A 15794-nucleotide genomic window follows, 5' to 3' on the forward strand; every position below is an offset into this window, starting at 1 on the left:
ATGCTTGCCACTAGAGAGTACATAGAGCAGAATAGGGATGAACTTTTATTGAGTCTTGCATAAAATAAATACATGAAAGTAAAAGTTAGGTCCTTCATTGAGGGAAGCAGAGATTGTCATGCGCTTTTTGCTTTTGTATGTGCACGCTCTTAATGTAAAGGAACATCACTTTATATTGCCTCTTGTGAGAGCAACCTTTATTATGTGGTCTGTTGCTTCTATTTCTTTACCATCACAAGATCGTACAAAGCTTATTTTCCCTTACAATAAAAGATGAGACATATTTAGGAGCAATTTTGATTGCTTTATGCACTGATGACAACTTACTTGAAGGATCGTATTCAATCCATAAGTAGATATAGTGGACTCTCATGACAGGAAACTGGGTTTAAGGGTTTTGGATGCAAGTAGTATCTCTACTTAGTGCAAATTTTGGCTAGCAAAAGATCCTAGACAAGCACCACATATTAGAGGATCCATGACAATATAACTTCTATGTGATATAAGCAGTCATAAATCATTATGTTGTCTTCCTTGTCCAACGTCAACTAATTGATATAGAATATTTTATGGGGGCTCACAATCATAAAAGATAACCAAGATAGTATATTTATATGTGAGACCTCTCTTCCTTCATTACTTTTTTCGTGGATTGCACGAGTGACCATTGCTATGTTGTCAACTTCCAACAAATTTTATAAACTATACTTCTTTAATGATATTTTCATTCTTTTTCTCATTGCTAAGATTGAAACAAGGAAACAAAGCAAAACTCAAACTACTCTTTATTATATAATTCCCACACAATTACATAGATAGATAGATCACTAAGCTAGCACTCGAGAATAGATCAAACCAAAACTTTTATTCTTATAAATCACAAACTAACTAAGAATCGAACTAAGATAGATAATGATCATAAAAGTGATGGTGATACGATACCAGGGCACCTCCCCCAAGGTTGGCACAAGCCAAGGGTGGTGCCCATACCCGTGTACTAAAGTATCCTTCTTTGGTGATGGTGGTGGTGATGAAGTGCTAGGCTTGTCCTCTGGCTTCCAAGGCATAGGCTCCTCATCAAAAAAATATGAATGTGTCTCTGGGGTCCTGAAATTTGTAGCTAAACTCATACCTTTAAACCTGGCCTCATACTCAAACTTCTGATTTTCAAAATAATAGATTTGGGCCTGCAGGAAACTGATCCTGTCATTGAGCTTGAAAATGGTATCTCCAATCTCCTTGCTATCCATCTTGGGCTCACGGGTGAATTCTGTGATCATGGAGTGGTTGAGTCCATGCTCCATCATCCCCTCGCACTTGAAGATCTCTTGTTCCACCACTCTAGGCTGGCCTTCTCGATTTAGGTCTTCTTAGGCCCTTGACCGTCCTGGATGTGAAGCACCCCCTCATGCATCTCGATCTCCTGAGGGTGTTTTATCACCTCCGGAAGGTAATGGTTGATGATATTCTCATAGAACTTGTCCTTGGATGAGCTTCGAGGCGCCATGGCAATCTAGATCTATTAGAAAAATTGCTCGAAACAAGAACAGAGGAGAGTCTTGCAATACGGTACTCAAAACATCGGGCAGTATATAAAATGAAAATTTTTCTGTGCAAGACAAGCAATATGGAAGAAAAATGGAGTCTGGAAAGTCCACAAGGGTGCCACAAGCATGGGAGGCGCGCTCCCTGTACTTTTCGCTCCCTCGTGCACTTTTCGGACCGTATATTATTTTCCTAATTGTTTAATATTCCAAAACAAACAAAAAGTTCTTTAATGGAACTTTTGGAGTCGGTTTACTTACCGTACCACATATCTACTCCTTTTCAGGGTTCTAGAGTGTTCCGGAAAGTTGCCTCTATGTGCTCTTCTGGTGTCATATTTGAATAATATTGGTTTCAACATTAATAGGTGTACTTGAGATATAATGTTTAATGCCCATTAACCACCATCGGATTAGTGACTTCGGCGTTGTTTATCTTGATAGCTCCAGAGCGATAAACTTCTTAGACGATATATGGTACTTCCCATTTTTGAATTCTTTTATCATGCCATCTTTTGGATTTTTCTGTAAATAACTTGGCATTTTCATAGGCTTGTGTCCTCCATTCATCTAGAGAACTAATATCAAATAACCTCTTTTCACTAGCAAGTTTGAAATCATAATTGAGTTCTTTAATTGCCCAATAAGCTTTATGTAGGATCAGAAGTATGTCTAGATGGGGTGATTAGACTACTTGACCAAATAAAAATCTAACCTTTTCCCAATTTTAGTTGTGGGTAGATTTTAGCAATCAACACAAGTCAAGCAATCAACCAACAATGCAGTTCTAAGAGTGTAGCAGCAGAAACTAGAACATTGTATGTGAAGGTAAAGGGAAGAGTTTGGAGAGTGCAAACGCAATGAAGACACGGAATTTTTGGCGTCGTTCTGATAGGTGGTGCTATCGTACATCCACGTTGATGGAGACTTCAACCCAAGAAAGGTGATGGTTGCGCGACTCCACGGAGGGATCCACCCACGAAGGGTCCACGAAGAAGCAACCTTTTCTATCCCACCATGGCCATCGCCCACGAAGGACTTGCCTCACTCGGGTAGATCTTCACGAAGTAGGCGATCTCCTTGCCCTTACAAACTTCTTGGTTCAACTCCACAACTTGACGGAGGCTCCCAAGCGACACCTAACCAATCTAGGAGACACCACTCTCCAAAAGGTAATAGATGGTGTGTTGATGATGAACTCCTTAATCTGTGCTTAAAATGATAGTCTCCCCAACACTCAACTCTCTGTCACAGATTTGGATATGGTGGAAAGATGATTTTAGTGGAAAGCAACTTGGGAAGGCTAGAAATCAAGATTCATGTGGTAGTTCTGGAATATCTTGATCTCAACACATGAGTAGGTGGTTCTCTCTCAGAAAATGTATGGTGGAAGTGTAGGCACGTTCTGATGGCTCTCTCACAAATGGAGAATGGGGTGGAGGGGTATATATAGCATCCACACAAAATCCAACCATTACACACATTTGACCCATCTCGGTGAGACCGAATAGCTAAACTCGGTGAGACCGATTAGTTCAAAATGTGAACGTTAGGAATCTCGGTGGGACCGACTGGAACAACTTGATGGGACCCATGTGCTAGGGATTTAGGGAAAACATCATCTCGGTGGCACCGATTGCATCAACTTGGTGAGACCGAAGTGAAGCAATAAGGAACAGAGAGAATGTCAAGCCAACTCGGTGAGACCAAAATAAATGCAACAAGTCAGAGAGCATTGGTAGGGCCATCTTTGTGAGATCGAGACCCGCATCGATGAGACGGAACTGTTAGGGTTTTTGGTAGTGGCTATGTCATATGAACTCGGTGGCGCCGGATAGAAAGAATCGGTGGGGCCGAGTTGGAGTTTAGGGTTTTGACATATTTGGATGGAGAAAGTGGTTGAGGGCTTTGGACCAATATCACTAAGCATTTGAGCAAGCAAGCCATTAAGCAACACCTCATCCCCTTTTAATAGTATTGGCTTTCCTATGGACTCAATGTGATGTTGGATCACTTAAAATAAAATGAAGAGTCTTGAGCTTTTGCCAATATGTGTCCTTATCATTTTGTGGGTCCACATTTCTAGTCCATGACATGCCATTCATTGAACTTGCTAAAATATCTTCAGAGGATAATAGTTCAATGAGCTATATGTTGTTATGAATTACCAAGATCACCCGGGGATTAGTTGCACTTTCACTTTGTGTTCTAACTTAAGAGGTAAGTGACATCCTTTCCCATAGACCATTTTATAAGGGGAAATACCCATGGGGTTTTTATAGGCAGCTTTGTATGCCCGCAATGCATCATCAAGTTTCTTAGACAAATTCTTTCTAGATCTATTAATAGTCTTTTGGAAAATCAACTATATTTCTTTATTACTCAATTCAACTTGACCACTAGACTGAGGATGATAAGGTGATGCAATTCTATTGTTAACATCATATTTACCAAGGAGTTTACGGAATGCACCATGAATAAAATGTGAACCACCATCAGTCATTAAATATCTAGGGACTCCAAACCTCGGGAAAATAACTTCTTTAAGAATTTTAATAGATGTGTTATGATAACCACTACTAGTTGGAATAGCTTCTACCCACTTAGTAACATAATCAACAGGAACTAAAATATGTGTATACCCATTAGAGGAACGAAAAGGTCCCATATAATCAAATCCCCAAACATCAAATGGTTTAATAACAAGTGAATAATTCATAGGCATTTCCTAACGTCTACTAATATTACCAATTCTTTGACATTCATCACAAGAAACGACAAATTTATGTGCATCCTTGAAGAGAGTAGGCCAATAAAAACCAGACTGTAATACCTTATGTGTGGTTCTATCTTTAGTGTGGTATCCTCCGTATGCCTTGAAATGACATTTACATAGAATTTGCTCCTGTTCATGCTCGGGTACACAATGTCTACTAACACCATCTAATCCTTTTTTATATAGATGTGGGTCATCCCAAAAGTAATGTCTTAAATCAAAGAAGAACTTTTTCTTTTGTTGGCATGTGAAACTAGGTGGTATACATTTAGCAACAGTGTAATTAGCATAGTCTGCATACCAAGGAGTATCATGAGAAGCATTTATAATAGCTAATTGTTCATTGGGAAAGCTATCATCAATAGGCAATGGGTTATCAAGAACATTTTCAATTCTAGAAAAATTATCGGCTGCGGGATTCTCAGCTCCCTTTCTATCAATAACCTGCAAGTCATATTCTTGTAGCAAAAGGACCCACCTAATCAACCTAGGTTTAGCATCTTTATTATCCATAAGATATTTAATAGCAGCATGATTAGTGTGAACAATTACCTTAGATTCAGCAATATATGATCCGAATTTATCACATGTAAACACAACTGCTAAAAATTCTTTCTCAGTAGTAGCATAGTTTCTTTGAGCACTATCTAGAGTTTTACTAGCATAATGGATGACATTCAATTTCTTATCAACCCTTTGTCCTAGAACAGCACCAACAACTTAGTCAGTAGCATCACACAATATTTCAAAAGGCAAGTTCCAATCAGGTAGGTGCAGAGGTTAAGGCTTTCTTAAGTATTTCAAAGGTTTCTACACAATCATCATCAAAAACAAAGAGAACATCTATTTGCAAAATATTAGTAAGTGTCGGGGAAACAACACCTATGGATCACGTGGATCCCTTCTATGGTTGGCAGGGAGTGAGGGGTGCGCAAAGAGCAGGTCCAACGATCAACATGATGGATTTTTACCCAGGCCCGGGCCGCTGAGAAGCGTAAAACCCAAGTCCTGCTTTGAGTGTATATTTAGTGTTCTTGGACTTCGACTAGCTGCTATGCATCCAGTCCAAAAAGTTCGAATCCTTCTCTAGTACGCCTTTGGCCTCCTTTTATACTAAGGGGCTACCACAGTTGCGAATAGGCACACAAGAGGTGTAAAGCTACTACAATGTCTGTGCTTATCACTGACGTTGTAGGACAAACGCATAAAATGCGCTGCTTACGTGCCCCCCTAACTTTATCGAGGACGGAAACAGAACTCGTCCTGTCTGTCGCCACCTCACCCCGTCTCGACACGCATCCAAGATGACGCGACATGCAGCGCCAAGCTGACTGGCTAGCCACTGCGCTGAAGCGGTTGCAGGATCTTCATGAAGATCTGCATGCCACCACACACGTGCTTGCCTAGTTGGCAGGAAGGTCACTGTGCTTGAAAGGTCACAGGGCATTGGAACCTTGTCATGCGCGAGCCTCGCTGTGGCTTCACAGTCGTCCCCAGTGAGAGTCTTGTCGGGGCCTCTTGATCGTCCTCGGCAAGAGCCTTGCCGGGGGCTTCATCCTCTGGTCTTCACGAAGATCTGCATGCCACTAGTCTTCACAAAGATGTTCATGCTACTATGCATGTGCCCCTAAGTCTTTGTCTTGACATTGTCAATGGTGTCAGAGCTCTCAACCTCAAGGGTGGTGGTCCTGTAAGTGCTCCGCAATCAGTCCCGGCAAGGATCTGTCGGGGCTTCGCAAGCCGCCCCGGCAAAAATCTTGCCGGGGGTCTATCTTGTCTTCTGCTCTCTGTTTGCTGGTTTGGATGCCGCCTTGGTCGTCTTGTATTTTACCTTCAACTGTCCCGTCAAGCCTCACCACAGGTGCGGCTACAACTGCCCGTGCACAAGTAAGGGGTACAAAAAGGGCCCAGACTTATGTACATCGACAGGAGCCCCCGGGCCTGGGCCATACATGAGTGCGAAGCGTCGTCAGGTCAGGCCCAAAATAATGCTCGGGCATGTGTGTCAGGGATTAACTGTTGTCATCTTCTCGTCTGTTGCATTTCCCCATGGTCCGCATTGAGTGCACGACATGGGGGTCATGTGTGGAACGGTCGCAGCACGCCTGTGACGCCTTTACATCAAATAGTAAAGAGGCAGCCCGCGCCTTCCCTATAAAAAGATGAATCTGTAGGGGTGCTGCTCATTTACCCCTCTTACCTTTCCCAATCTAGGAACGGTCGCCCCTTTCTTCTTCCTCGAGCCCAAACTAGAGCCTACGCCTCCGTCCCGCGGCGCCCTCGCCGCTCTCAATCCCCCGCCCTCCCTCGGCTGCCATGGCGCTCAAGACGAGCAAGGGCAAGGGAGAATCCAAGGCGAGCGAGGGGAAGGAGGTGCCAGAGAGTGAATTGGCGAAGCTACGGAAGAAGTATGTTGTCTTCGCCCCGACGGTCGACCTGCTCGCACTCAGGGATCGATACTGGTGCCTGTGGGGGAGAGAGACGTCGGGGCACCCCGCCACTCGCATCATCCCTGCTCCTTGTAACATGCCTACTCCAGATAAATACCCCTTATTCGCTGTTTACTTCTATTACGGGCTCTGCCCTCCATTTTCGGATTTCTTCAACGACATCATGCACACCTTCGGCCTCCATCTTCAGGATTTCACGCCGAACGTCGTGGCGTGTATGTCCATCTTCGCCTACCTCTCCGAGGGCTTCGCCGGGGTGGTCCCCAACACGGAACTCTTCCGCCACTAATTTGTCCCCCGCATCCAGCCAGGAGAGGCTCTCTCTGGTTGCGTCACTTGGATCCCGAGGGTCTTGAGCAAGAATATGTACCCAGAGGGGACCCAGAAGGACAAGTGGGATAAATGGAGTAGCAAGTGGTGATGGTTCTTTGTAACGCTCACGATGCGGCTATATCTCCCACGTGTCGAAGCACGACTTAGAGGCATAACCGCATGGTGGTTTTGTCGCAAGAAGGGTCATCTTCACACAATCCCATGTTATGAACAAGAATGGGATAAAGAGAGTTGGCTTACAATCACCACTTCACACAATACATAAATAAGATTCATACATCATCCAAAATACACTCATAGACCGACTATGGTCAAATCCAAAAGAAAAGAAGATAACCCCAAATGCTAGATCCCCGATCGTCCCAACTGGGCTCCACTACTGATCATCTGGAAATGAAACATAGTAACGACCAAGGTCCTCGTCAAACTCCCACTTGAGCTCGGTTGCGCCACTTGCGCTGGTATCCTCGGCACCTGCATCTGTTTTGGTAGAATCTGTGAGTCACGGGGACTCAGCAATCTCACACCCGCGAGATCAAGACTATTTAAGCTCATGGGTAGGAAAGGGGTAAGATGGTGGAACTGCAGCAAGCACTAAGCATATATGGTGGCTAACATACGCAAGTGAGAGCGATAAGAGAAGCAATGCATCGGTCGAGAAGCTAGAAGTGATCAAGAAGTGATCCTGAAACTACTTACGTACATACATAACCCAAGCCGTGTTCACTTCCCGGACTCCGCCGAGAATAGACCATCACGGCTACACACGCAGTTGATGCATTTTAATGAAGTCAAGTGTCAAGTTCTCTACAACCAGACATTAACAAATTCCCATCTGCCTCATAACCACGGGCACGGCTTTCAAAAGATAATACCCTGCAGGGGTGTCCCAAGTTAGCCCATCACAAGCTCTCACGGTCAACGAAGGATATACCTTCTCCCGGGAAGACCCGATCAGTCTCGGAATCCCGGTTTGCAAGACATTTCGACAATGGTAAAACAAGACCAGCAAAGCCACCCGATGTTCCGACAAATCCCGATAGGAGCTGCACATAACTCATTCTCAGGGCACAACGGATAGGTTAGCCTATGAGTAAAACCAGCTCTCGAGTTGCCCCGTGGTGGCCTTGCAGTCTGCCCGTTTCGGACCAACACTCGAAGGAGCACTGGCCTGGGGGGTTAAAATAAAGATGACCCTCGGGCTCGTGAAAACCCAAGGGAAAAAGGCTTAGGTGGCAAATGGTAAAACCAAGGTTGGGCCTTGCTGGAGGAGTTTTATTCAAAGCGAACTGTCAAGGGGGTCCCATAAATCACCCAACCGCGTAAGGAACGCAAAATCAAGGAACATAACACCGGTATGACGGAAACTAGGGCGGCAAGAGTGGAACAAGACACCAGGCATAAGGCCGAGCCTTCCACCCTTTACCAAGTATATAGGTGCATTAATTAAACAAGAGATATTGTGATATCCCAAAATATCCATGTTCCAACAAGGAACAAACTTCATCTTCACCTGCAACTAGCAACGCTATAAGAGGGTGTAAGTGCATCTAGTGCCACCCCTAGTTGGTTTTGGAGTATTGACGACAAAGTTGGTTGAGGGACTAATGCGTTTGTGAGAATTGCAGGATAACGCAGGTAGTGTCCCTCATTGATTCGGTTTACCTACCGGAGATGACCCCTAAAATGTATGAAGACATTGACGACAATGGTGGTATGAGAAGATATTCATATTAAAGACTATGACATGAGAAGACATTGTGTGAAGACTATGGAGCACGAAGACTGTGTGGTTTCATTGTTTCCTTTTCTTCTTTGTTGAGTCATTGGAACCACCGTACTGTTAAGTGGCGTCCAAGTGAACTAAGTCAGAGTGACTGAAGTGATGCTCAATCCAAATCCTATGTCTTCGACCGAAGACAATGAGAGCAAATCTTATCCAGAGTTGGATGAGTTAGCTTTGCTTGTAGCCCAAGTAAAGTTGCAGTGTGTGTTTGAAATCTGACCGTTGGAACACGTGCCAGTTCCTTAGTGACCCAGGGTCATTTCAGACAAATCAGGTCGGGTTGCCTAGTGGCTATAAATAGCCCACCCCCTACACCATAAATTGGTGGCTGCTCAGAGTTAATATACGACTTTTGTCGTTTGAGAGCAACCCACCTCGAAGCATTTGAGAGAGAGAAATCCTTGCGAGGACAAAGCCCAAACACCCAGAGCCAAAGAGTGTTAGGCATCACTGAAGTCTTTCTGTCTGTGTGACCTGAAGACTTATTACACTTGAGGACTATGTATCCTCCAGCCGGTTAGGCGTCGCGTTTGAGCATCCAAGAGTCATTGTGGATTGCCGGGTGAACAAAGTCTGTGAAGGTTTGGAAGTCTACCTTGAAGACTTACCAGAGTGATTGGGCGAGGACTAAGTGTCCTTAGCTCAAGGGGAATAAGGTGAAGACACGGTCTTCTGAGTTGAATCTCAGCCTCCCTAACCAGACGTACAGTTGTCACAACAACTGGAACTGGTCCAACAAATCCTGTGTCTTCAACAAGCAACTGGTTCTATCTCTTCCCTCCTTTACTTTGAGTTTGTCTTCGTGAAGTCATCGCTTATCGTCTTATCTGATTGACTTCATTACTTGACTACTATTGTTGATTGGCTTCATACTATCTTCCATCCTGATCCTACTACCTAGCTGCTATTAATCTTCGAACGTTAATGCTATTGCATACTTGATTATGGCTTGCTTGTTGTAGTTTATCTTCCACTGCATATCAATTAGGTTGTTTCTATTGTTTGTCTTCGAAACTACCATGTTTTGAAGACTTTCCTAAAAATCGCCTATTCACCCCCCCTCTAGTCGATAACTAGCACTTTCAGAGGGGCTGAGCAAAAGCGGTGACATAGCCAAACAACGGTTTGCTAGGACAGGATGGTTAGAGGCTTGACATGGCAATATGGGAGGCATGTTAAACAAGTGGTAGGTAGAGCTAACATAGCGATAGAGTGAGCAACTAGCAAAGCAAAGATAGAAGTGATATCGAGGGTATGGTCATCTTGCCTGCAAAGTTCTCAAAGTTGTCGAGAGCTTGATCCTCGTAAGCGTTCTCAACAGGTTCCTCGTTAACGTACTCATCTCCCGTCTCTACCCAAAGCAAGAACACAAACAATGGAACCACAATAAATCACGGTGCAATGCACAAGCAACATGATGCAATACATGGCATGATATGCGAGATGTGATATGCAATGCATATGCGGGCTTCGGAAGGAAAATTGATGAACAAGGCATCAACTTGGCACTTTCAATTGGTATCAGAGCAAGGTACTCCCTTGTTCTGTGTGATTCGGTTTAACCACCTGGAGTTTAGCTATGTCGACTGCAGGGATAATCAAAGTCTCCGCTGCTTGCCCCGTGTTCGATGGAACAGAATATCCCTTCTGGAAGAGTAAGATGCGCATGCATCTTGAAGCCATTGATGTCGACCTCTGGTATGTCGTCAAGAATGGCGTTCCCAAAACTGGTGAAGGTGTCACCCCTACTGATGTCAAGAAGTTCATTCAACTGGACTCGACTGCAAAGAACATCATCTGTGGTCATCTGACCAAAGGACAGTATGGCCGTGTGAGTGCTCTGGAAACGTCAAAGCTAGTCTGGGACTGGCTGTCCAAGGTCAATGAAGGCGTATGTACACAGAGAGACCAGAGGATCAGTGTTCTTCGCAATCTCTTCAATCGCTTCAAGAGAAACGACAATGAAAATGTCCAGCTCACGTTTGATCGCCTCACTAACATCACAAATGAGCTTCAGGCTCTCGGCGCCACTGAGATCACCAAGCATGAAATTGTCAAGACACTGCTGAGATCACTTGACACCTCCTTTGACACCCTAGCCCTCATGATACAAGAATGTCCTGACTTCAAGACACTCGATCCGTCTGATATACTTGAGAGGCTCAACACACATGAGTTTCAGCTTTCTGAGAAAAGAGATATCTATGGCCCCAACTATGGCCGAACTCGTGCTTTGAAGGCAAAAGTTGTTTCCTCATCTGAAGAAGAAGAATCTGACTGCGGTTCTGACGATCCTGAAGACATTGGAAGGGAGCTTGCTATGCTTGTGAAGAAGTTCCAGAAATTCACCAAGAAGAAGGGCTTCAGAAAGTCTTCACGATCTAGTTCAAGAAATGATGAAGCTTCCACTCAAGACAACAAGAAGAGAACATGTCACAAGTGTAAGAAGCCTGGGCACTACATCTCTGAGTGTCCTCAGTGGGACAATGAGAAGAAGAAGAAGAGCAAGGAATATGACTCCGATGACAAGAAGAGGAATAAATCTTCGAAGTCCTCTTCCAAGTCCTCATCAAGGTCTTCATCTCACAAGAAGAGCTCATCTGGCAAGGCTCGTGCTTTTGTTGGCAAGGAAATGGATTCAGAGGAGGAGTCTGCTTCTGAGGAGGTAGAGGTGGAATCTGAAGCTGAGTCCGACTCTGGCGTTGCAAGTCTAGCTCTAGCCACAGCCTACGTCGCAAAGTCCATCTTCAACACTGAAGACAATGACTCCCACACCAATGCTGATGATGACAAGGACGATCTTGCTCCCACCTACTGCTTCATGGCACGCGGTGCCAAGGTAAAATAGCGCGATGCTTACTTTGAAACATCAAGTGAAGATGACTCCGATTGTGAATCTAAACCCAACTACAAAACACTTGCTAAAATTGCTACTGAACAACAAAGGGCTATGGAACATACTCAAAAACTGTTAGACAAAAGTGATGACCTGTTGGATGCGGAAATGACACGTTCACAGTCCTTAGTTGAAGACATAAAAAATCTTCATGCTAAGTATCAAGAACTTGAAAGTCTTCATGAGACGCTCTCAACCACTTATGAAAAGCTCTCCTATGATTATCTTCAAAGGAAGCAAGTGCTTGAGACACTGAAAGTGTCTCATGAAGATCTTTAAAAAGAGAATGAGTCATTTCGCGCTCAACAGATCAGTCCCGCTCAGGATGAATTTGAACCACCATGCTTAAAATGCATTGAGCGTGATAACGCTACCTCTATTGCTGAATGTTCCACTACTGCTACTGTTGCTCTGTCTTCAACTACTGATGTGGTAACTAACCCCTCTTCTGAGGATACCACTACTATTTCTGATGAAAATGCTAGATTGAAGACATTGCTTGAAACAGGGATGTATAAAAGTCTGAAAGGGCATCAGACACTTTGTGATGTCCTCAAAAAGCAGATTCTGAACCGAAACCCTAGGAAAGAGGGTGTTGGGTTCGAGAGGAAAATGAATGCGGATGGTTCCTACTGGAAGCCTGAGCAGTATCCCAAAACCACATGGGTTGCTGCAAAGGAACCTTCAGTGGATCCATCTACTTTATCTGGATTTACCTGTGCTAATCCTATTATCATTGATGAATCCTTTGATGCAAACTATAAACTGTTCAAAAATCAGAATGGTGAAGTGTTTGCCAGGTATATTGGTACTAACTGCAGGAATGGACCTCCTATGAAGAAGATCTGGGTTCCCAAAAGCTGCCTTGAGAATCTTCTAGTGAATGTCATCATGACACCACCAGGGAAGAAGACAAACCCCAGACCAAAGGCATCATATGGTCCAACGGCTACTTACGAACACAGGACTCACTTGAGTCACCCTAACACAAATGTTTTGCAGGGAAATCATACTCAGACTCATGAATATGAGCGTGTGTCTTCAAATCGCTATGTTCATAGAACTAAGAACTTTTCTGCTTATTCACATGAGTATCATTCATCTCCTGCAAGGCTATTTGCTAGGGCTTCAAAGCCAAAATTCTCAGATGCTGCACTTAGACTCATTCCTTCTAATCCACCCCTGAAAATGTGGGTGGTGAAGAAGAATTAACTCTCTCTTGCAGAATGTGGTCTCCAGCTAGCAATCAATGGCGTCCGATATAATTGCTGGGGACCTAAAACACAAAGGGACGCATGATAAAATAATTTAATATGTATTCCACATATGAATCGCTTACCTGACATACTGTGTGCTAACTCTCATCTATGCTGTGATAATCCAAGTGTGCATCAAATGCTTATGCTTCACAACATACATTGTGAAGCCTATCCCTCTAACTGCACTATAGGGTACACCAAAAGCTTCAGAATGGATTATTGACAGCGGATGCACTAATCATATGACTAGTGATCAAAGTCTTCTCATGGACTCAACCTTACGTCCATCCGACAAGAGTCAAATCACATTTGCTGACACTGGTAAAGGCAAAGTATTGGGTCTAGGTAGAGTTGCAATCTCAAAGGATCAACACATGGATAAAGTGATGCTTGTTGAATCCCTTGGATTCAACTTAATGTCTTTCTCAATGCTTTGTGACTTAAATATGATTGTGATATTTGGAAAATATCGTTGCCTTGTACTAATCGAATCTGACAAATCTCTAGTCTTTGAAGGGTATAGGAAAGGTGATCTATACATGGTAGATTTCTCAGCAGGTCCAAAACTTGCCATATGTCTTCTTGCTAAAGCTTCAGAATGCTGGCACTGGCATCGAAGGCTGGGGCATGCAGGCATGAGGAACTTGCACACTCTCATCAAGAAGAAGCATGTCATAGGCATCGAAGGTGTCAAGTTCAAGAAAGATCATCTGTGTGGTGCCTGCGAAGCTGGAAAGATGACAATGGCCAAGCATCCTTCGAAGACAATCATGACAACATCTCAACCCTTCGAGCTGCTACACATGGACTTATTCGGACCTACCCACTACTCCACCCTCACAACAACGGCGTGTCTCTATGGCTTCGTCATTGTTGATAACTACTCAAGATACACATGGGTGCACATAATTCTCTACAAGACTGAAGTACAAGATGTCTTCAGACGATTCGCCAATCGAGCAATGAATAACTATGGCGTCAAGATCAAGCATATCAGAAGTGATAATGGCACTGAATTCAAGAACACCGGCCTTGATCTTTATCTGGATACAATGGGAATCACTCATGAATTTTCTGCTCCATACACACCTCAGCAAAACGGCATTGTAGAGCGCAAGAACAGAACCCTCATCGAGATGGCTTGAACAATGCTTGACGAGTACAAGACACCAAGAAATTTCTGGCCTAAAGCCATTGATACAGCTTGTCACATCATCAACCGTGTCTACATCCATCAGCTTCTGGGCAAAACATCCTATGAGCTCCTCACTGGCAAGAAGCCAAATGTCAGCTACTTCAGAGTCTTTGGTGCTAGATGTTGGATCAAGGATCCCCATCACAAGTCAAAATTTGAACCCAAAGCTCACGAAGGCTTCATGCTTGGCTATGGAAGGGATTCGCACTCTTACAGAGTCTTCAACCTCTTCCACTACAAAATCGTTGAAATAGTGGATGTGCGATTTGATGAAACCAATGGTTCACAAAGAGAAATTCTGCCAAGTACACTTGATGAAGCTCCTTCCTGTGAATCTATCAAGTTGATGGGAACTGGTGAGATCATGCCCTCTGAAGCACAGCCTGAAGAGGAACTTATCATTTCTGCACCAAACCAACCCAAAGACAATGCTCAGCCCGAAGACAATACTTCCAATGATGACAATGATCAGCATGAGCAAGGTCTTCGTCCAGCTCATCCTCGTGTTGCAAATGAAGTATAAATTGAGAAGATAATTGACAGCATCAATGCGCCTGGTCCGCTTACTCGCTCAAGAGCAACACAGTTAGCAAACTTCTGTGGGCACTTTTCATTTGTGTCAATATCAGAACCCAAGAAAGTTGCTGAAGCTTTTATGGAACCTGAATGGATTCAAGCCATGCAAGAAGAACTTCAACAGTTCAAGCTGAATAATGTTTGGGAACTTGTCAAGCGACCTGACCCTCGCAAGCATAACATTATAGGAACAAAATGGATATATCGAAACAAGCAAGATGAGCATGGTCAAGTCGTCAGAAACAAAGCACGTCTTGTGGCTCAAGGATATACTCAAGTTGAAGGAATTGACTTTGATGAAACATTTGCTCCTGTTGCTAGGCTTGAAGCCATTCGCATACTGCTAGCCTATGCAAATCATCACAACATCTTGCTATATCAAATGGATGTGAAGAGTACATTTCTCAATGGCAAGATTGAAGAAGAAGTATATGTTGCACAACCACCTGGCTTTGAAGATCCAAAACATCCTGATATGGTGTACATTTCTATATGGCAAGATTGAAGAAGAGTTTGGATTTATGATGCAAGAGCAATATCAGATGTCCATGATGGGTGAGCTGAAGTTCTTCCTTGGTCTTCAAATCTGTCAACAAAGAAATGGCATCTTCATATCTCAAGAAAAATATCTCAAAGATTGCCTGAAGAAGTTCGGCATGCAAGATTGCAAAGGTTAGACGATGCCAATGCCAGCCAAACATCATCTTGGTCCCGACGACAATGGTAAAGAGTTCGATCAAAAGGTATACCGCTCCATGATTGGTTCTTTACTTTACCTATGTGCATCTAGGCCAGATATTATGCTTAGTGTTTGCATGTGTGCTCGATTCCAAGCGGCACCAAAGGAATCGCATCACTTAGCAGTGAAGTAAATTCTTAGATACTTGCCTTACACCCCAACACTCGGATTATGGTATCCAAAGGGCTCAAGGTTTGATCTAGTTGGATTCTCGGATGCTGATTATGCTGGTGACAAGGT

Source organism: Triticum aestivum, chromosome 2B, assembly GCF_018294505.1.
Source record: "Triticum aestivum cultivar Chinese Spring chromosome 2B, IWGSC CS RefSeq v2.1, whole genome shotgun sequence".
Lineage (NCBI taxonomy): Eukaryota > Viridiplantae > Streptophyta > Magnoliopsida > Poales > Poaceae > Triticum > Triticum aestivum.